Source organism: Haliotis cracherodii, unplaced genomic scaffold (assembly GCF_022045235.1).
Source record: "Haliotis cracherodii isolate W230 unplaced genomic scaffold, xgHalCrac1.p SCAF_9, whole genome shotgun sequence".
In the NCBI taxonomy this organism is placed as follows: Eukaryota; Metazoa; Mollusca; class Gastropoda; order Lepetellida; family Haliotidae; genus Haliotis; species Haliotis cracherodii.
The window spans coordinates 44015540-44039354 of NW_027266343.1; the positions used below are offsets into that span (position 1 = coordinate 44015540).

At 38.8% G+C, this 23815-nt stretch overlaps 1 protein-coding gene across 1 annotated transcript in view; it reads right to left on the minus strand.

Moving 5' to 3' along the window:
* The window catches only part of LOC139452351 (G-protein coupled receptor dmsr-1-like), a 190565-nt gene extending 169488 nt beyond the window's left edge, over positions 1–21077 (minus strand). The window contains exon 1 of the mRNA XM_071233800.1: positions 19926–21077. The gene's annotated coding sequence lies outside the window, so the exon portion shown is untranslated. The remainder of the gene's footprint in view (positions 1–19925) is intronic.
* Positions 21078–23815: the final 2738 nt, after the last annotated feature.

Genomic DNA, 23815 nt, shown 5'->3' on the forward strand with positions numbered 1-23815 from the left:
TGTTGTCATGGAAACATAAACAATAAACATTTCTAAAAGTGCTATATATCAAGAGGCACCAGTTCAGTATGTGCCTGGTAGACATGCAAAGTTTTATAAGAAAGTATTTAATGGTTTTTGAGTTATGCTCCGGAAATGAACACCACCCCTGTAGAACCTAAGTCCAACTTGTTGCCATGGAAACATAAAACATAAAAATCTATAAAATTCATAAATAGCAAAAGGCACCAGTTCAGTATGTGTCTGGTAAACATGCAAAGTGTAGTAAGAAATTATTGAACGGTTTTTGAGTTATGCTCCGGAAACGAACAGCACCCTTATAGAACCTAAGTCCAACTTTTTGCAATGGAAACGTAAAACATAAAAATTTATAAAACTCCTAAATAGCAAAAGGCACCAGTTCAGTATGTGTCTGGTAAACATGCAAAGTTTTGTAAGAAAGTATTTAACTGTTTTTAAGTTATACGCCAACAACGAACACGGATGGAACCCATTTCTATATCCCCCTCCAACTTCGTTGGGGCGGGGGATAATTAAAAGATAATTTGTAATAAACTTCAGGTAGTCTGTACTGTGTCAACTATGGCATGGTATCTCAATGGGATAGCACCAAAAAACTGTCATTAGTTTGGACTAGTACAAGCGCACCAAAAAACTGTCATTAGTCTGGACTAGTACAAGTGAACGCACGCACGCACGCACGCACGCACGCACGCACACTTTTGGGGTCAGTATACTATGTTTGGGGTATTCGTGTAAAACTTTGACATGGTATCTCAGTGGGCTAGCGCAAAAAAATAGGGCATTAGTCCGGACTAGTTCAAGCATCCAGACCCCTACCTTCTCCCCCGCAACAAACTCTAAATTTACGTCACCTCACCTCAAGGATTGTGGTTGCAGTAAACTTTGACCTTTGAAGAAATCAAACCACATTTTCAAATCATACACTTTATAAGAATCGGTTTGTCAAAGAAAAGTCATTAGCTTTTAATCAAAGGTCAACAAGATCTTTTGCCGATTCCATGACGTACATTCTAAAGTTATATTACATTAATATAAATCATAATCTTCCATCCAAGTGGCATTTAATGACAATGAATAATGTTGCATGGCATGTGCTTGTAATTCTATTTGTGTTGAAATATTAAACAGACACACATAATTATTAAAATCCTGTTTATAACAAAAGAAGCACCGCCAGAATGGTTTATTCCCTGATTCATCAGACAGGCTCCTAGAGAAATGTTACATCGATGCCATTCTTGGCAACAAAAACTACATCTGCAGCCAAAGTACATCTTAGCAAATGAGGAAGTAGTCTTTGAAATGCTACTTTATGTAATTTATCAGCAATATCACAGCGATCTACTTGGTGTTAAATGACTGTGTTATCAACCACTATAAGAAATGGAGAATTTGGTAAATGTTTTATGGAGTTTAAAGCAAATTTCCTGCTATTTCTCAGCATCTTTCTCGATGGAGGGAGCTTGAATGTGTAAACTTTCTGAGTGAATGAGTTCAAACCATACTCTGTATCCTGCAGAAGTGAGTGAGTGAGTGAGTGAGCGAGCGAGCGAGCGAGTGAGTGGGGTTTCATGCCACATGTAGCAATATTCCAGACACCTAAATTAGGCTTTTGGGGAAATGAACAAAGGTTTTCAGCATGACAAGCTAACACTTTTACCACACCCTAACTAATCTGAGGATGATAATGCTAGCAGCATTTACCGTGTATCGCTGTGTATAAAGCAACCCCACGTATAAGACGACTCCCCTGTACACGCCTTCAAAATCAACCTAAAATCCTATACTCCGTGTATAAAGCGACCTGGAATGAAGCACATCACAAGTGCGCACACAAACCTTATATTTGCAATAAAAATATGTTTATCTTGCATTGTTTTTCTACGATGATTGGTTGCGTGTGTAACTCCAGCACATGTTGCCATTTTGTGTTTACAAGGTACGACACCAAATTGGTGCCCGTAAAATAAAATTCATTTATGAAGTAATAACATTTAAGAGACAATGGTGAGTAATTTAATCGCCAATTAACTATGTTGTAACTAACTAGGCTTATGTTTGCTTCACATTCAGCGTGTTTATTCCACAATCACTTATACACACCGTCTCTAACTACTTCCGGCTCTCTACTCACGGATGTTGATTGTTTTACCGTGTCAGCTGGTTTGACAATCTGTATCGAGGCAAGGGTCATTTCAACTTTATTTGCAGAAATTATTAAACTTTATTCAAGGAAAACAGATACAAATCATGTTTATGTATGGAAATAGTTATCGGAACACTTATTAAAGATGAAAAGCAAAGTTTTATTGTCAAATGCTGGGCTGGCTATCGGACGCAGGTTGACATCGCCAGTGGAAGCTGAAAGTGAAAAAACTGGAAAAAAATGTGAGATCTTCGACTCCGTGTATGAGACGACCCCCCTTCTTAACCCCCTCATTTTAGGTATGAAAAACTTGCCATATACACAGCGATATACGGTAAGTAATAGGGTACAATGAATACCTCAGATCATAGTTAAGACTTGGATGGACTTCTCTGGGAGTCATTGTGACCAACCGATCACCACTGTAATAGCGGTCGGGTAGCCTAGTGGTTAAAGCGTTCGCTCGTCAAGCCGAAGGCCTGGGTTCAATTCCCAACATGGGTACAATGTGTGAAGCCCATTTATGTTGTCCCCCGCCGTGATATTGCTGGAATATTGCTAAAAGTGGCGTATAACCATACTCACTCACTCACTCACTCACTGTAATAGCCTCACTGGATTTGGGGTTAAACTGAGCCACCCGCAACCTATGCCAGTCAAAGTAGGTGATTCACTGGATGGCTGGGGTCAGTGACCTGGTTGATGGTATGCCATCGTACCCGACATTGCGTGGACCAATGCTCATGATGTCAATAGATTGTCTGGTCCAGACTCCAGGGGTGTCCAAACCCAAAAGTCTATGCAGTCCCGCTATTCTTCCTACCATTTTCAGATTTGTCCTGACTCCTACTTTCCAGCTGACACATTGAGTCCTGGATCTGATTTACACACAAGGATGCATGTCAACACTACATGCTCTGTGTGTGGTATATGCTGGATTATACAACAGCAATGAATTATTAATCCAGTTTGTACCAATACCATCTTAAACGTAATGTGAGATGCAATTAATTTCTACTATGGCCACTTCATTCTCTCTACAGATTTCAATCACATGCCTAAAGATCTCCTTCCTCCTGGTTTGATCACCTCACTCAGACGGGGGCAGTATGACCAGGGCCGGCAAGCCATAAACAACATGGAGGCGGATCCAGATTTTGAAAAAGTTGGGTGGACATAATATCCTTATCGCAAAGTGACTTGGCTGAGGGTGTATAGACCAACATGTAGTCTCTGAAATGAACATATTTTACAGAAAAAAAGTTGTTAAATTATAGTTATAAAATATAATAAAAAGGAGCCCAAAGACTTTCATCACTGCAGTAATCTAGACTTGCCATACACTATAGACTAGACTAACATTTAGTCTCTGAAATCTTATATTACACAATATCCTTCTTGACTCTAAAAATAAAATAAAAATTCCCAATGCTGATTTCATGTGGAACTTTTCATAAAATAATATATTACACAGTCATGGTGCAGGACTAATTATAGACTTGCATGGGCTGTATTGGATATATTTGTTTCAGGGTCTGTATGACAGACTAGAGGGTGTAGTGAACAAGTAAGTTGTCTGAAAGAAAGGTGGGTTGAGACCCCTTGCCCCTTCCTTCTGGAACTGCCAGTGATGTACACAATGAAACGTTACACTAGCACAGATATATAGACACGACTACTACATATAGATATGTAACACATAAATACAGAGGCTGAGATACAAGCCTTTTGACATAACAAAACGTGTTTATGGATTTTGCTGACCCTAAAATATAAAAGCAGTCAGCTGTTCCATACATCGACGGGATGAAACAAAGTTAATGAAATTAAAGTGTTCCTCTAATTTGAAAAGAATCCATGTAGTAGTTCTCAAGTTATAGGTAGCACATGAGGTTGAAGTAAAAAGAAAACATTCTAAGTTCAAAACATGTAAAAATTAATAAAAATTAGTAAAAATCAACATATCAAAATCAAACTGCCTTCATTGAGACAGCTACCATACTTGTGCTTGTGGGTTTCACCGAAGTGGTAAACATCTGAGACCTGCATGACTTCAGCCTTTACTCCCATATTAAGCTGACATGCCGTGATATAACTGGAATACTGTTAAAAGCGGTGTTAAACCCAACTCACTCACTCACTCACTCTCATTTAGACAAGAGAGAGGCAGGTCACATGACTTGCTCACAGGGAGTACGTATCAGACACTTAACCGAACAATTGAGCTGACAGCCATAAAAATACCTACACACAATATCACTTAATTATTTCAACAGTACACAGGCCTAGACATGAGTTCTGATGCACTGTACCCACAATTTTATGAACAAACCTGTCCTAACATTCATTTATAAAATCTACCACTTTTGACAATGTCTGAAATACATAATGAATCGATTGTTTTTAGGCTCGGACACAATATTTAAAGCCAAAAAATATGCATGAGAAATCTTTGTCACAGCTCATAACCTGGCACGAAACGTTCAGAATAACACGATTTCACCAAAGCCTTTCATCTAAAGCTGAAATTTATCATACACAAGGATGGAATTTCTGTAATTTGATTGGCTGCCTTAGGTTACATGAATTTGACCAATCACAAACCTTGTAGCAGATTTCAGCAAGAAAGCATCTTTAGAACCCTATTTCTGTCCAATAACATTCCACGTTACAGCCTCGAAAATACACCAAGGGAGGATACAATCATATTATTTAAGTCCTAAGCTTCCTGGTGATACCAAAGATCAAACAATTCATCATACATGTTATTCCTACAAGGCTTTGAAAACGGAGGTATTTCCTTGTATTTTCTCATGTTACCGAGTGGAAAACCACTGTTTTCGGGAAATGCACGATGCCATATAATTATTTTAAAAATTACGAACGAACAAAGAAATAGATATTAGGATATAATGAAATCTTACAAATTGCCGAAAATTGTCAAATTTTTACTTCCTTTGTGCTTAATCTGGACATTGCGAATGTGTTAGCTTACATTTTTTATTTATAACAAACTTGATGGAGTTGTAAATGTATTATCTATAAAATGTGGTAAACATAACTTTCATATTTATAAACAGGATCCGACGTTTCAAATGGTGTATAACATGTAGTAGCAAAAATGTTTTCAAGCTCAAGTTTTCCTTGTCAAATGTAGGCGTCATCTATCATACCAGAGTCTCTGGGAACTCAGAATCAGAGCAGTAGAAGCTTCTGGTTGAATGGTGTTGGAATAGTTGCACATTCATCTGCTGTGGCAAATAGGAAAATTGTAGCGGGCAAGTATTTATTCTTTTCAAAATGGACAAGTCTTTTTAGGATTGCAGCACTTTTGGATTACCTACCAAACAATTTCAATACAGTCCCACACAGTTTCAATACAGTCCCACATTTTCAATACAGTCCCACACAATTTCAATACAGTCCCACAATTTTAATACAGTCCCACAATTTTAATAGTCCCACACAATTTCAATACAGTCAGACACACAGTTTGATAAGAACAATGACCCTTATAACTCACACTGCAAGAAAAGCCCGGCGGTGGGGTAGCCTAGTGGTTAAAGTGTTACCTTGTCACGCCAAAGATCCGGGTTCAATTCCACACATGGGTACAATGTCCCCTGCCTTGATAGGGCTGGAATATTGCTAAAAGCAGCATAAACCATACTCACTAACTCTAGACAAGCCCCTACCAACAGGAAACAACTTTCCCAGATATCACATCTAATCAGCTTTGAGCTACAACAAGTTATGAAAGCAAAAGATATTTTTATATAAAGAACATCAACACCTTAAAAGTCATTTGATCCAAAGTAGCATTAATAGTCCACATGCCCAAGAAAAGTCGCAAGCTCGGAAGAAAACTATGACATAGCTATCATTCCAGTATCAAAGTTCAATAAAAAAGTCTGTGCAAGCCTATCAAGCTAAGGAAAGAGTATACCATCAAGCCTCAGGGCCTGCGTGATGCTTCCGCCATTTCCTGTTATCATCAAGACTGAAGGATGCCATCAGGAAGACAATCTCATTTCATTACAAAGGAGGGATATCCAAGTGCATAGGGTGGATTTAAGCCTGCAACTGTCAGTAAGACACACTGGCCGTAGGTGCCGCACAGTCATGTTTTATCAAACAGTCTGGCCCAAAACAAACTGCCAGTCTATTCAATGTTCCATACAAAGTTTTGCTGTCCAATACACTGGAATGGCATTGGTAGTTTGTTAAATGTTTTGTTTTTGTTGTTTTACTCATGCTCTAGTCAGAAATATTTCAGCCAGACTAGTCAACGTTCAATACCTAGTTTTGCTGTCCAAAACATTGGAATGGCATTGGTAGTTTGTTGAATTTTTTTGTTATTGTTGTTTTATTTTGCTCTAGTCAGCAATATTTTTTAGCCTCATCATGGCAGCCTGTAACAGCCTGTAAGTTTGTTAAGAAGGTTTCAAATATTAAATTTAACGCGGTTAAATCTGCAGGTAACCTAGCTCTACATTGAAAACACAGTATGTGTATCTCCATTCTACCATAAATGAATTTTTTGTTATTGTTGTTTTATTTTGCTCTAGTCAGCAATATTTTTTAGCCTCATCATGGCAGCCTGTAACTTATCAAAGTTTGTTAAGAAGGTTTCAAATATTAAATTTAACGCGGTTAAATCTGCAGGTAACCTAGCTCTACATTGAAAACACAGTATGTGTATCTCCATTCTACCATGAATAAATAAACACAAACTCTTTTGTGTTTGCAAATATATTCAGTGAAGCAGCATGGGTCCAGTGTTTTGAGTGGGTTGTTGATCTGAAATACAGAATCACTGACAACAGCCTTTAAACAATATATGGCACTGTATATGCTCAAGCAGTTTGTTTACACCGTAATACTTTACATAACATAAGACAGGTTTTGAAAGAATATAAGCACAGCTATTTTGTAAACTAACATGAGGTGTGCACCACTACAGAAGACTAAGTAAGCTTTGCAAAGCTTTCTTTCTTCACCGCACGTCACCATTATGATGTCATATCACTCATTGTGATGTAAAACATATGACGCCACAGTTGCATTTCCAAGCTTTCTGTTGTCCACAAAACTTAAAACACATTTTCTTTGCAGATTACTATTATGGTTTCTGCATGAAATTTATTGCCACACATCCTTTGAATATTGAAGTAACAAAAGCTTTGCATTTTGTAATCTATAATTGTAGATAAAATTATTTAAATATGCCTACCAACAATGACTGAAAAAATATGAATATTAGCTTCCACGGTGATGTGGACGTCAAATTGGCTGTTTCTATCAGAGAGGGCTTATTGGGATTTAACAACCTCTGATTGACCAATCAGAATCAATATATTTTAAATCCATGGTAGAATTATTGTTTAATGTTGCATTCAACAATATTCCATCTATATGATTGCAGCCTGTAAATAATCAAGTCAGGACCAGACAATCTAGTGATTGGTATTGTGAGCACTGATCCAAGACATTAGGGATATGATGTCACACAATCAAGCAAGTCAGCCAGCCTTACCACCCAATCCTTTTAGTTGCCTCTTACAATCAGCACAGGTTGCTGTGGACCTATTTTAACCCGGAATCCCCACTGGGGTCTGGGCCAAGCAATCCAGTGACTGAAAGTATGATCATGTCCCCTGACATTGGGGCACCAGGACATGCTGTCAACCAAGCTACCAGGCCTGACTGAACCATCCCAAGTAGTCACTAGGGACCCATCAAACCAATGTCCCAGAGTACTTGCAAATCAACATCAAACTTGTTCAAGTGAGTGAGTTGGGTTTAACGCCGATTTTAACATTATTCCAGTTATATCACGGCGTGTGAGCTTAATGTGGGAGGAAAGCTTGAAGTGATGCAGGTCTCAGATGTTTACCACTTCGGTGAAACCCACGAGCACGGGTATGGTGCTGACAAACCAAGAAACGTAATCGGGGCGAACTGGGATTCGAATCCACAATCATAGGTTTCTGGCGGGCGTGCCCAAGGGACACAACTCTGCACAGTGAATCGTGGCGCCTTAGACGTCTGGGCCACCCGTGCCCCCCAAACCAGTTTAAACTGGTTTTGGCTAACATGGATACTGCAGCTCACCTGAATGGGGGTTTGTTTGTTTGCTTAGCGCCGCACTCAGCAATATTTTATCTATATGACAACAGTCTGTAAATAAGTGAGCCTGTATCAGACAATCCCGTGATAGACATCATGAGCATCGATCTACACAATTGGAATATGATGACATGTGTCAAACAAGTCAACGAGCCTGACCACCCGATCCCATTAGATGCCTCTTATGATAAGCATAGTCACCTCTAACAGCAAGCATGGATTGCTGAAGACCAATACTAACCTGGATTTTCACTTATTCTGTCCTGAACTTCAGCTTTAATGTTATTAGAGAAGTAAATGTGTGAAGTTTTTTTAAACACTGCTTTGAATAGTATTTTAGTGACATCATGGCGTGTCAGCACGATCTATGCTTCAGGTCTTAAATGTTGCCCCTTCGGTGAAACCCACGTATGGTGCTGACAAACCTAGAAACATGATCAGGTTGAACGAAGAATTTGAACCCTCAGTCAAAGGTTCTAGCACACCTATGGGATGAATCTCTGCACAGAAGTAACAGTGCCAAAAAACGACCATACAGAAGTCAGTGTGTGAATTTCATGCTCCTGTTAGTGTGGTATGGCAGTTAATTGATTCAAACCAAACTTTACATAACCATTAGGAAACCTGACCAATAACCTCAGAATGTCACTTCATCAATCTCCTGGTAAAGTGACTTCAAAGATTCAGAATGACACATTCAGGCTGTGTTGAGGTTAACACATAGAGGCTTGCTCCATCCTGAATGTGAACGCAATCACATATCTGTCAAAAAAGCTTTTGACCAAAAGTTATAATAATGCACTTCCTCATGTTTCTTGTACAGTTCATCGATTTAACTATAATTAACACAATACTACATGATTCAATAACCTTATGTCATCTAAAGAAAGGTCACTCACTTGTCAATTAATTCTACTTTCCACGGTGAGTTAAGCCCAAAGACAATTAAGCTATTAGTCTAAATGCCAATTTTTTCTCATGAGAACTCTGCCACCATTTCCGTACATGCAAGCAGTGTGATCAATTGCATGGTGAGCTTTCTGCAATTAGTCTCACATTTTATCAAAGCAACAGGATAACATCTTCTTCTTCCCACAATGCATCAAGTTACTTCGCAAGAGTAACATCCTGTTACACAGGGCACCCTACGGTACCTCTAAATTACCTAAAGAGCAACAGTTCCTCACATAACCCTAAGAATAGCTTATTTAATTATGTTTAAGTGGATTATGACAATTGAATAAGCGTGGCACTTTACCCTGTTAACTCTGTAGTACAAACTAAGAATACCAATAAGCTAATTGTCAAAACGTAAAGGATTACTAACTTGTTACAGTCACTTGGGGTTAAACATGGGTCATCACACAAAGAGTTAATTGCCAAGCAAGGATAAAAATCACCAATGTGGGACAAGCTACAAGGGGTTAATCCATTTGATAGTGAGGCTCATTAGGCCACTTTCTCCGATAAACTGCCATGAACTGTCATTACAGATAGAGACCTATCTGTTTATAACTAAAATAAATGCAACATAAAACTTAACATAGCTTATAGGATTTCATTGGAAGGATAAACTGTCGCCATCATTAGGGGAGTATGGCCAGTTAGGTTGTTACTTGCCTCATATCAATTCTTCTAGATTTTTATCTTGGCAGCCTAAGAAACTTCTGGAATAATGACTTCATTCCTTTCTTGTAGTAATGACTACCGAGATCCAAACATGACCATTAAGAACCCAACAAAACTGTTCTTTCTTTTCATGTTCCTCCAAAAAAGGTGTCTTTGTTTCCATGTTCAACACCTAGTGATGAGTGAGTGAGCTGGGTTTAACGCCGCTTTGAACAATATTTTTGTTATTTCACAATGCGTCAGCTTAATGTGAGAGGAAAGTGAGTGAGTATGGTTTAATGACACTTTTAGCAATATTCCAGCAATATCACGGCGGGGTACACCAGAAATAGGCTTCACACATTGTACCCATGTCGGGAATGGAACCTGGGTCATCAGCGTGACAAGCGAACGCTTTAACCCGACCACCCCAAGTGAGAGGAAAGCCTGAAGTTATGCAGGTCTTAGATGTTTACCATTTTGGTGAAACCCATGGTTTCAATATGGTGCTGACAAACCTAGAAACATTATCTGGGCGAACTGGGATTTGAACCCAGGACATGTCTTGAAGTGCCAAGGGCATGCAACTCTACACACGAATTGCAGCGCTTTAGATGACTGGGCCACCCGTGCCCCCACTGGTGCTGAAGTTGTATTTGAGTGATCTTCCTTTGATTCAGCATAAAGAGCCTTGTTTATTTGTGTAAAGGGATAAGAGAAATGTCATTGTATATAGATAGCTCCGATTCTTTTTTGATGCAATTAGTTCAGACTGATCAATAGCTGCAGTTCTTTGTGTCCAGCAGCAGGGAAGAAGAGAAGCCAAGAACATGTAATAATTCCCAGACAGTAGAGGACATCTTTCTCAACACCTAGCCATGGAGAACCTTTGAAATACAACTACCTGGTATTGAGTAAACAACTTTTCACAATCGATTGCATGTCTTGAACTGCTCTACAAGTTGTTACAATAGAACATATCACATGAGTAAAAGTACCATAAGCATTTAAGTCTTGAAATATATATATATCTATTTCCATTTCCCTTTGTTGTTTAACGTCGCACTCAGCAATATTCCAGCTTTATGACCGCGGTCTCTAATTAACTGAGTCTGGACAAGACAATCCAGTGATTGACATCATGAGCATTGATCCACACAAATGGGATATGATGATATCTATCAACCAAATCAGTGAGCCTGACCACCTGATCCCCTTAGTCACCCCTTGCGACAAGCATAGTTGTTTTCTATGGCTAGCATGGGTTGCTGAAGAACTATTCTATACTCTACCCCCGATCTTGACGGGGCTCCCTTTGGTAAAGTAAACTGTGTTAATCATTTGTGATTACTGAAATTCTGGCAGTGAATCGTAAGTCAAGGCTTTTTCACCACTATGTTGCCTTTTATGCCAAATGAATCTGTTTCAGTAGATAATCGAGAGTGATTATTCTCTGGAGCTGACGTTTGATATTTCAGAGTCTAATCAGTCACAGACAAATGTTTCCAAATAACCTGCAATTACAACAGAAAATCTTGGAGTTAGATGTAAATTACTCTCTTCTTGGCTTTGGTAATGTTTGTACTTTGTGAGCACAAGAATACCAAAAACATCTTTCGGGTTTGTAAGATAAACAAACATCTAAATGACCCATATTCTACTGTTAAAGAGGTAACACTCAACACATGCCCTGTCCATCAGATGCACAACATACAACTCGTACAAAGCCAAATTGGCCTCTAAATATCTGTGCGATGCCAACAGGAAAGGAATGGGGAAACATAACTATTCTGTAAATCACTGAAATCTACAGCAATTAAACACATGGGCCTGACATTTGACGGGTGCAGATTAACGAATAAATACTTCTGCACTGGAACATTTTTACGCTAATAACAAAAATAATCACCCTTATCAGATAATGATGATAAAAGTGCTTTAAGTGGGTGAGTTACATTACATCCGATACTATAATCACTGCATATAAACTTCAAAAAGAAAATGAGATGAAAGGCAGTGGTTTCCCCAGTCTAATCTACATTCAAATGGCATCACAATTCTGGCAACATATTTACACCATAATACCAGCCCTAGACCCTGTTCCTCAAAGCAATCTTACTGCTACGATGATCGTAAGCCTCAGTTGAAGTATGGGACTTACTATCACCCTGGCGCTAAGATCGCTTTGAGGAATGGGGCCCTGATCCTTCCATGGTGTTTTCCTATTTTTGATCAAAAGACTTATTTTCAAAACAATATAGCCAGTGGTTGAATTTAAAAAACAATTAAAAAAGATATTTTTTAATTTCATATTAGTCATCTTAAGCCATTTTTAACTAGCATCAACCAAGTGGAAAGATTACCTTCCATTTCCTCTTGGTATACTTTGAAGAGTTACTCTAATACTGAAATCTAGGTAGACTTGGCTGGAAGAACAAAAACTTCTTGAGAAATTAATTTCATTCCAAATCTTAAATCGCCAGATCTGCAAACCAAGTAAGTATAATAGAATATTGTTTGAGATGCTATACCAGAAGCAATAGTATAATAAAGACACAACATATCTGTAGCACTTTGATGTCTTGGATTCTTTTTGAATAATTTCCCTCCGCAGTATCAAATAACAATTCCGCTACAGATGAAAACATAATTCAGTTACGGAGAGCATCTGCCACAAATTAAATTACATACACCTATTATCCAAAAGCATGAACATGACTGGTTAAAAGTTCACACCAAGCATCACTGTTTAAGGGTCCCATCAACAGTATTACAAGGTGCTGGCACACATTACTGCCGTGTGGTTAAGATTCAAAGTCAGATGGAGATAGAGCTATACATAGGCAGCCTGATGTCAGTGTTGTGGTTCATCAATGACTGACCAGCCTAACAGTGCAGAAGTATATTACTCAAAAGAAGTTAAAGAACACCCGATTCTTAAATATTACCATAGTTAAATCATAATGGCATGATACTCAAAAGACGTTAAAGAACACACGATTCATATTTTACTATAGTTAATCTGTCATGGCTTGCTACTCAAAAGGAGTTAAAGAACACATGATTCTTTTATATTCCTAAGGTTAATCTGTCATGGCAAGATACTCAAAAGGAGTTAAAGAACACATGATTCTTTTATATTCCTAAAGTTAATCTGTCATGGCATGCTACTCAAAAGGAGTTAAAGAACACATGATTCTTTTATATTCCTAAAGTTAATCTGTCATGGCAAGATACTCAAAAGAAGTTAAAGAACACCCGATTCTTTGATATTACCATAGTAAATCTGTCATGGCATGCTACTAAAAAGGAGTTAAAGTACACACGATTCTTTTATATTACTACAGTTAATCCTTCATGGCATAATTCTCAAATGACATTAAAGAACACACGATTCTTTTATATTACTATAGTTAATCCTTCGTGGCATGATACTTAAATGACATTAAAGAACACACGATTCTTTTATATTACTATAGTTAATCCTTCGTGGCATGATACTCAAATGACATTAAAGAACACACGATTCTTTTATATTACTATAGTTAATCCTTCGTGGCATGATACTCAAATGACATTAAAGAACACACAATTCTTTTATATTACTACAGTTAATCCTTCATGGCATAATTCTCAAATGACATTAAAGAACACAAGATTCTTTTATATTACTATAGTTAATCCTTCGTGGCATGCTACTCAAAAGGAGTTAAAGAACACACAATTCTTTGATATTACTGTAGTTAATCTGTCTGGCTGGTGGGTATTGTAACACACAACCTCCCAAGTATGCATTTTCTTAAACTTGTTTTGAGTAGTTTATTTATTACTTGCAGTAGGAGTGCTTAATTTGGTTTAGCACTGCTTTGAACTTTATCTACGTTCAGACTATATCACGGGGTGGTGAGGAGAAAGGGGGTTTAACATCGCGTCCAAGAATATTGCACTGTATAGCGACATGCATGCTCGTGAGTGTTTGTGTGTGTATGGCTGCTTGTATTAGTCTAGACTGATGCCACTTTATAGTGCTAGCCTACTGAGATACCATGCCACAGTTTATCATGAATACCCGATGGCTGCTTGTATTAGTCCGGAATGATGCCGATTTATAGTGCTAGTCTACTGAGATACCATGCCACATTTTATCATGAATACCCAAACCAGACACATTACACTGACTCCGAGCTGACCAGTTCCAACCCCGAACCTTTCCCCTGGACAGATGCTCTATCACTAGACCACGGCGCTGGTCGACTATACCAGTGTTACAACTTGATGTGGGAGGACAGTGATGCAGGTCTAAGAAGTTTGCTCCCTTGGTGAAATCCACATGGGTGTGGTGCTGACAAACCGAGAAGCAGCATCAGGGCAAATCTGGGATATGAATCCGCAACATAGGTTTGTGGCACAACTAAGGGAAGCAACTCAGGGAGTGAAGTGAGGTGAAATGGGGTTTAACGTCGCGTCCAAGATTATTGCACTTATATAGCGACGTGCATGGACGTGTGTGTGTGTGTAGCTGCTTGTACTAGTCCAAGCTGATGCCGATTTATAGTGCTAGCTCACTGAGATAGCATGCCACAGTTTAACATGAATATCCCACTCAGACACAGTATACTGACTCCAAGCCGACCAGTCCTTGTTTTAGCACTTTAATGTCGAGTGCCAGACAGGGTAACAACAAGTACTATCTTTTAACGTCTTTAGGTATGACACGGCTGGGGATCGAACCCCGAACCTTCCGCTCTCCAGGCAGACGCTCTACCACTAGACCACGGAGGCGGTCCAGGGAGTGAAGTGCTGCACGTTATACAACTGGGCTACCTATGCCTCCATTCAGGATGAAGGTGTCAGCATTTCAGCGATTCACCGATAATTAGATGTTTATATTATGATCCTGTCATGGGTTCACATCTAGACTAAACAATATGGTACACAGTTATCAGTTGGTTGTTGATATTGCTGCAGAGAACATTAAATATCAGTACACTGCAGCTTTGCTGTGGAATTCTCATCAATGTCGTGAAATATATCTGGTTGTTGCAGTATGGGGTCTTTGTAAACAAGTCTGACTGGCCCATCTACAGGGTATACATTTGTTTGTTTGTTGTTTTTAATGCTGCACTCGGCAATATCATAGCCACATGATGATGGCCTGTAAACAGTCAAGTCTGACCAGACAATCCAGTGATTGATATTGGGAGCAATGACCTCCTGGTCAGAGTACAATGGCAAACAATCAACCAAGTCAAGTGACAGCCGATCCATTTTGTCATATCTTACAACCAGCACAGGGTGGGACCTATTCCCACCTGGAATCCACAATTTGGGTATACATTACTGTAGTGATGAGCCAATCACATGATACACACTGGAACAGTCACAGGCAGGTGTCCTATATTTCCTTGAGTGAGTGAGTGAGTGAGTAAGTGAGTGTCCTATATTTCCTATAGTGAGTGAGTGGGTGTCCTATATTTCCTATAGTGAGTGAGTGAGTGTCCTATATTTTCCTTTAGTGAGTGAGTGAGTGAGTGTCCTATATTTTCCTATAGTGAGTGAGTGTCCTTTATTTTCCTACATTGAGTGAGTGTCCTATAGTTTCCTATAGTGAGTGAGTGAGTGTCCTATATTTTACTATAGTGAGTGAGTGTCCTTTATTTTCCTACATTGAGTGAGTGTCCTATAGTGAGTGAGTGTCCTATATTTTACTATAGTGAGTGTCCTATATTTTACTATAGTGAGTGAGAGTCCTATATTTTCCTATAGTTAGTGAGTGAATGAGTGAGTGAGTGTCCTATAGTTTCCTATAGTGAGTGAGTGAGTGTCCTATATTTTACTATAGTGAGTGTCCTATATTTTACTATAGTGAGTGAGTGTCCTATATTTTCCTATAGTGAGTGAGTGAGTGAATGAGTGAGTGAGTGTCCTATATTTTACTATAGTGAGTGAGTGAGTAGCATGTTGCGCCATTACAACTTTTCAGAAATATATATGTCCAAGGAGGCATGCTTGAGAAAAAGTGAATGAGGTTTAAAATATAAAGAGATCTAATAACCAATATTTATTTTCAAATTGTCCTTATTTTGTGTAGTTTACAAGGTGCAATTCTCAAAATCATTCACAGTCCAATTTCCATGGCCATCAATGTTCAAATCTAGAACTATATATATATATCCATGAGTCTTCCTCCTATTGAGACAACAGCATTTTGAAAGAAAACTGAGCTTCAGTAAATATCGGTAAGTCGGGTTGTGTGCAGTGTTTTTTAAGCCTCAAAAGAAAATGTATAATCTATGAGCATTTTAGTCAAAGTCTGTGATCCAAAAAGAAATGTTTACCGAACATTTGTTTTTATCTACATTTTTAAAAGAAAAGCAGCTTCAAACATTTCAACTGATCATGTTCAAACATTAGAAAACTGCTTCCTCTAAAATAAGTCTTTTGACACATTTAATCATTAACCAGAGATTCCGGGGTTTGATCCCCGACCATGTCATACCAAAAGACTTTAAAAGATGGTACTTGTTGTTACCCTGTCTGGCGCTCGGCATTAAGGGGCTAAAACAAGGACTGGTCGACTCAGAGTCAGTATACTGTGTCTGAGTGGGGTATTCATGTTAAACTGTGGCATGGTATCTCAGTGAGCTAGCACTATAAATCAGCATCAGTCTGAACTAGTACAAGCAGCCACACAAACACACACATGTACATGCACGTCTCTATATAAGTGCAATAATCTTGGACGTGACGTTAAAACCCCATTTCACCTCTCCTTGTCTCTTCCTTAATGACTTTCATACAGCCGGCAGAATATGCATCTGACCCAGTCAGACAAGATCGTTCGTCTAATATACAGCAATAGAACTACTGTACAGATGAACATCTAACGGGTACCATAACTGGATAAGAGAGAGTGTAAGACAAGACACAAGACAGTCTTTTAAAGACACAAGTTGTCATCAGTGTTTTTTCATTCCAGTGGTCCTATCAGAATGATATTGCAAATGGTTCATTTTGGACGTGGTTTCACACCATACTGAAACTAGAGGGAATATAAACGAATATCAATTCAAGATAATATTTATGTAGAAAAACACCTCCTGGAGATATATGTTCCAAATGTGCATCACCATGATGTCTGCGACAGGAACAACCAGAATACACCGACCTGTTTGTTGGGTAAATCTACAGGTGTCAAAAACACAAACCATAATGTTCGAAATTCAGCATGAAAGTCTAGGGGTCACCAGAAATCCCAAAGTTAAAATTTAAAGAATAAGGAGGCCCTCTATTCAAATATCACAGGAGCTAACCTCAGGGCCTCCAATATTTGAATTCTGCATACCATATTCGTCTTAATTGATGTTAAGCGCCCTAAAAGGTCTCCCCATCACCTGTAGTGAGACTTGAGCTTTCCTCTCTCAAACAACAAGCCTATGCTTGTGGTCAATACATATTTTCAGTGCATATTGTTCCCATCACAGCCTGAAACATGTCCCCGAAGAACACCGGTAATATAATAGATATAAGCCAGCATGCCCTGCCGAATATATACTACTCAAAAAAGTTTAAGCACACCCAATTTTTACATATGACTATCGTTGATCTGTCATACTATGACGGATTAACAATAGCGACATGAAAGAATCAGGTGTTATTGAAATTCTTGTGAGTAGCATATAAACTTCATACAGAGGCAATTTTGCCATTCAAATATCGAACCTGAATTAATAGTTACCCCTTTTCCTTGAGACACACTTACACACCTATGACTTGGTTAAAACTGTCATAATACCTATCTGCGAAAATTTAATGTACTCATGTCTACCTCAAATGAAACAGTTTTACGAAATTTAGCTACAGTTATTTACCATGCAATGAGTGTTAGGAAACTTACAGTATTATGATCTGCAAGCTTGACACAGTGTTATAATGTATGACTGGACTGAGCTGTATACAGAATTACATAATGTACCATTGGCTGATGACCTACATCTGTAAGAATTAAATAGCTATCTAAATAATTATATTGAGAGGCAAATTAATGACGCGAATGTTTCGGCACAGTGGGGAGAAACAATTATCTAGCGATGACTGACCCATGAAATCTGATGCAGGACAATAGTTTTGGAAATGAGTGAGTGAGTGAGTTGGTTTGACGCCGCTTTTAACAGTATTCCAGCTATGTCACAGGGTGTCAGTGTAATGTGGAAGGAAAGCCTGAAGTAGTGCAGGTCACAGACGTTTACCACTTCAGTGAAACCCACGAGCATGGGTATTGTGCTGACAAACCTAGTAACATAATCGGGGTGAACAGGGATTCAAACCCACGATCATAGGTTTCTGGCATGCCCAAGGGACGCTACCGTGCCCCCGTTATGGAAATGAAACCTCATGACATATGCCCTGCCATTTGTACATTCCATACGCATGCTATTTACCCATTGGCAGCTAATTTATCACTGGCACATTTTTCACACAACTAACCTTAATTCAGGCCTGAGTGAGTGAGTGAGTGAGTATGGTTTTACGCCGCTTTTAGCAATATTCCAGCAACATCACGGCGGGGGGACACCAGAAATGGGCTTCACACATTGTACCCATGTCGGGAATCGTGACGAGCGAACGCTTTAACCACCAGGCTACCCGACCGCCCCAATTCAGGCCTGAAAATGTCTTGTGGAACTTCCAAAGATTATAGGGTTGATTTAATCAAACCAGCATCAAAGTACAAAATGTATAGTGAAAGAAGTTGTACAAGAGAGTACAGGGGCATATCCACGATTTTTAAAATGGAAGCGTCACTTTAGTGGGGATGGGTCCATCCAAGAGCCAACCCCCAAAATTATAGATACTATATGAAAACTATATGTAATAATTTTACTTTAACAATCAGCTGTAACAAGGGGAGTTGTGCGTGCGTGCACGCGCGCGGCCATCCCTAAAACCCTCCCTCTAGATCCACCACAGAAGTATCACATAAAAGTTGATTATCAAGTGATGAAAATTATCATTTGAAGTTTTAAATTAAAATTGAAATACAAAACAAGAACTTCAATATTCAGAATGTTTCAATTACAACGCTGATTTTATCGGATTCACAACTACCCACATAACAATGCTGAAGAGCGTGCCCTGTGTGTGATGAGAGGCTGCAGACAGTACACCTTAGTGCAAGTTTAGAGCTTTCTATTATGATCAGTTGTAGGTAAACCTAATCCTCTGAAAGAACTTTGAGATTTCCAGTATGAGAACAGTGGAAGTAATTCCCTGTGACTGGGAGAGCCAGACAAGTTCTACAAGAGAACCATCTGAACTGGAGCCGTGAAGCTGGAAACTGTTAACAGCCTCATCAAGGGAAAAATTTCACTACATCCTTAATTGAGATGTAGAAACGGAACTATTTGGGGGTTTACATTTACTGATCCTTCAAGGATTAATTTCTAACTAATTGTTCTTCAGTCATTATTTTCAGAAACTATTAAAAACAGGAAGATTTGCTTCATGAATTGAACAAAATTATTTTTACCAGTTATAAACTTGGTGACAATGTTAATGAGAATTTCAATGACATGAATGGTATGGAACTGAGCCTATCAGAGGTAGTATAGGGAATGTGATTTTCCCAAAAAATAAAGTTCATACAATTAGTTTTAAATAAAAAACTGAATATTCTTAAAATATCTTATAATAAAAAGACAGAGTAAGTGACTCAAAAAAAATGAGTATGTTCCAATCCTTAAAATCTGAATTGTAAATATGGAGACTATTATGGAATCCATCCTTAGACTGACTTCATACAGAGTTTACCATGACAACATCAATTTTTCTTGCATGGTATATCAAGTGCTCTGAATTTTGTATTTCAATAAACTTAGTAAACTTGTCAAAGTGTTTTTTCATATATGTATAATGCTCTCTTACCGAAGTTCTAAGACATTTACCAGATGTAGCTGACTTATATTGTGTCAGCCAACTGTCAGCTAACAGAAGACAAAAGATTAAATTGTCTACTCACCAAGCTTTGGTGCCATCCGACTTGACGGCGCATCCAAATGTCAAACTGTGTCTTTATTTGTCTCCGCTGGCTCAATATTTGGAGACAATAGAACTCATCAGTCAGTTCTGCAGCAGCTAGAAGAAAACACTGGCAGCACAATCTTGTGACAATCTTCTTCACTGGGAGTAAAATCAAAAATGGTCTTTAGTTGGATTTGTAAATTGTCTCGAATCCTGTCCACAACACTCCAGAGCAAAAGACTTTCTCTCACATGCAGCCTTCTACAGGGAGAACACTCCTCAAAACAAATCAGTCACTAACTGCAACCTCAATACAATTCTCGAACTAAATGATTTTCAAATGATTTTCAAGTTTTCAAACGTTTCCACCTTTATAAATTGCTTTTCAAAAAAGCATGAAATCATTCAAACTTTGCCTTAAAGCCACACCCCTGTTTGTCTCCTCCTCCAATCAGAAGCGCTTATACAGGTAGGGACGATTTCACATATGCTGCTATCAAACACTCCGATCAGGATCTTATTATTGAGCAATCTGATAACATGAATCTGCCTGTCTCAGCTAAGCATAGGCAGCTTCTATCAATGCCAGCTTGTATCGCCAGCAGAGTCGTATTCAACGCCTATATACCATGCCTGGGTGCTGCTGCTGCAACATATGCAGTAGTCATTAAAGGGGCCGACAGAGCGTTGATTCTTCGGAACATCAATAGCCAGTCTCTCGAGGCAACGGTTGCTCGCAGATTTGCTTGCAAGCAGGGGAGGGTAGGAGGCTGAGGGCAGAGGAGGCTACGGGTTACAAGGAGTGTGAACCTGGTGTTTCTTTACAATCAATGCACACTTTAGGAGATATCGGGATGGGGGTGGGAGGGTGATGCAGAGGTGTCCGGGCTGAGGTCCGCTCAAAGTGGAGGGGCTGAACACACACTCAAGCCTCCCCAATAGAATCCAGGCGGACACGAGTTTGCAAATACATAAAAGGCCTTTTACAGTTTTCTGGCAGTTCTTGTTTTCAAGTCTGCAAGAAGACTCTTTGAGATGGTCTCAGAGAAAAGGATTGCCTCTTGTAGTAGGTCTGAACAGGTATTAGAGGTAAAAATACTGGACATGAGGGTGAACGTGAGCTGAAGATGTTGCTGATGATGGTATCGCAGACAGGATAACAGGATAACGAGATTGGTGTTTCAGTTGCCTGTTGTTCTGACATTAAAACTGCAAAAGGTATTCACATATAATTCAAGCACATCATATATCCCCGGGATCAGTGGAGAGTTTACAATTCCAAAGTATCAGCTGAGGTTATATCCAGGTGTTTTCTTTTTGAAATCAGATTCAAGAAATCACTTATTGTTCAATGATTTCAACACATAGAGATCCCGTGTACGACATGCACTTCAGTTTTTGGTCAATTGTTTTGTAAAACAAATCCAAAAGTATTCCACAATGTCTGCATCTGTCATCAACGTGCTCTGGGTGTTTTATACCTGGTACTTTGATGCTCCACCATAAACAGTCTGTTAAGCACACATCATTGATGGTAAAAAACACAAATCAGAAACAGAAAATATTTTCCCAAAACAAACACATCCAAACAACGAACTTGTACCACTCCAGAATGTAGAAACAAATTTCAAGAAATCATCCAGACGAATAAGTTCCCTCTGCAGGTCGTAGATGAGTCAGAAAAGTGTAATAAATTTGAACTGTGAAGGAATTCTTTAATATATCATTACGATATTTCTTTCCTTGTAGAATCCCAATTATTCGTCATGGAACTGACTCCTATGTGTGAAGGATGTTCTGTTGGAGTTTTATATGTGCACATACACCATCCATGATTATTTCCTGTCGTGCAAAGGGCAGGTGTATTAAGTCATCCTCCTGTTTTCTCCTTCAGTGATTAAATCATAACATGTCCTCACAGCAGATAAAACTCTCAGCATGACTTCATCGTGAAGTGGGATAGGTAGATGGGTTACCCTGTTGTCAGACCGACTTCATAGGAATCAACAGTTCCCACTTAAGTCTGCCGTCAGTGAGTATGTATAATACACAAAAACCCTGGAAAACATCAGATCCTTCTTCTTGTCGAATGATAATGGTGTTCTCTGTTCCAACATCACTTCATAAAACAGTTAGCGGCTCTGAAATGAGAAACAGGCATTGAAATACTTCTTGACACATAATGATCAAGTTGTAGATAATATCAATCACTTCTTGTCAAAGTGTCTCTCATCAGGCCAAGTAGAAGGGGGCTTGGTGTTAGGATCCTGCAACCACCATAATGTTTTACTTGCTATCACAAGACAAACAGTGTGTTAGGTTAGAAAGGAGATACTTTTAACTAGTACTGTAGTCATCTAAATAAGTGAACCCCATCTTTGTAAGTTTTCCCAATTGCATAATGTAGTGGGATTTATAAGAAGGGCCAACATATATCTGAAAGCCAAAATGCCTCCAGGAAGATAATCACATAACATACAAGGGACGAGATCCTAGTGCATTTGGGGACAGGTCACTTCGGCACAAAGTTGGCATTCCCATGGGCTTCAATTGTGCACCAACCCTTACTGATCTGTTAGAAAGGAGATGTCTTTAGAACTGTATTCATGCAAAGAAGTGATTTTCATCCTTGTAAGTTGTCCCTATTGTAAATGTAGAGGGATTTACAAGAAGGACATCACATATTTGCCGTGAGGACGACAATCTCACACGAGGAGGGAGATCCTAGTGTACAGGGTGGGTTTAAGTCTGTAACTGTCAGGAGTGAGTGAGTGAGTTGGGTTTAACACCCCTTTTAACAGTATTCCAGTAATATCGCGGCGTTCAACTGTCAGAAAGACACATAGGCCATAGGTGCCGCACAGACCTGTGTTATCAAACAGTCTGGCCCAAAACAAACTGCCAGTCTATTCAATGTTCCATACAAAGTTTTGCTGTCCAATACGCTGGAATAGCATTGGTAGTTTGTTTTTGTTGTTTTATTCATGCTCTAGTCAGAAATATTTCAGCCAGACTAGTCAACGTTCAATACTTATTTTTGCTGTCCAAAACATTGGAATGTCTAATAATTATGATAGAATGGATTTGGTACTGTGTTGAATGTTTTGTTTCCTCTGTTTACCACTGCCGTTAGCAAATTACAGCCTGGGCCAGGCAAAGAAACAAAAAACATTCTGTGACTCATTGAATGGCCACCTTTCTTTCTTATCTCCACCAACTTGAAATAAGACCTGCCAATTTAAAAGAAACACCTGAAAATTTAGGATTAGAATTATTTAAACTAATGGCATCTACTCCATAGTTGTCTTATCATGATAAACTTTTTTATGTACCAGTGACCACTTAATACAGATTGAGAACCAACCAGCAGATAAAGCAAAAAATAAAACATGCTGCCTTGACACTGATGGAGCCATTTTGCTCCTGTAGACCATCAATTGAACACAAAGACAACAAAACTGGAATATATAACAATTGAGGTAGTGAGTGAGCGAAAGTTTTTTCATGCTTCAATCAGCAATATAAGATCAATATCAGTTGCCTGAAAACAGCCAAGTCAGCAATATTACATCAATATCAGTGGCCTTAAAACAGCCAAGTCAGCAATATTACATCAATATCAGTGGCCTGAAAACAGCCAAGTCAGCAATATTACATCAATATCAGTGGCCTGAAAACAGCCAAGTCAGCAATATTACATCAATATCAGTGGCCTGAAAACAGCCAAGTCAGCAATATTACACCAATATCAGTGGCCTGAAAACAGCCAAGTCAGCAATATTACACCAATATCAGTCGCCTTAAAACAGCCAAGTCAGCAATATTACATCAATATCAGTTGCCTGAAAACAGCCAAGTCAGCAACATTACATCAATATCAGTGGCCTG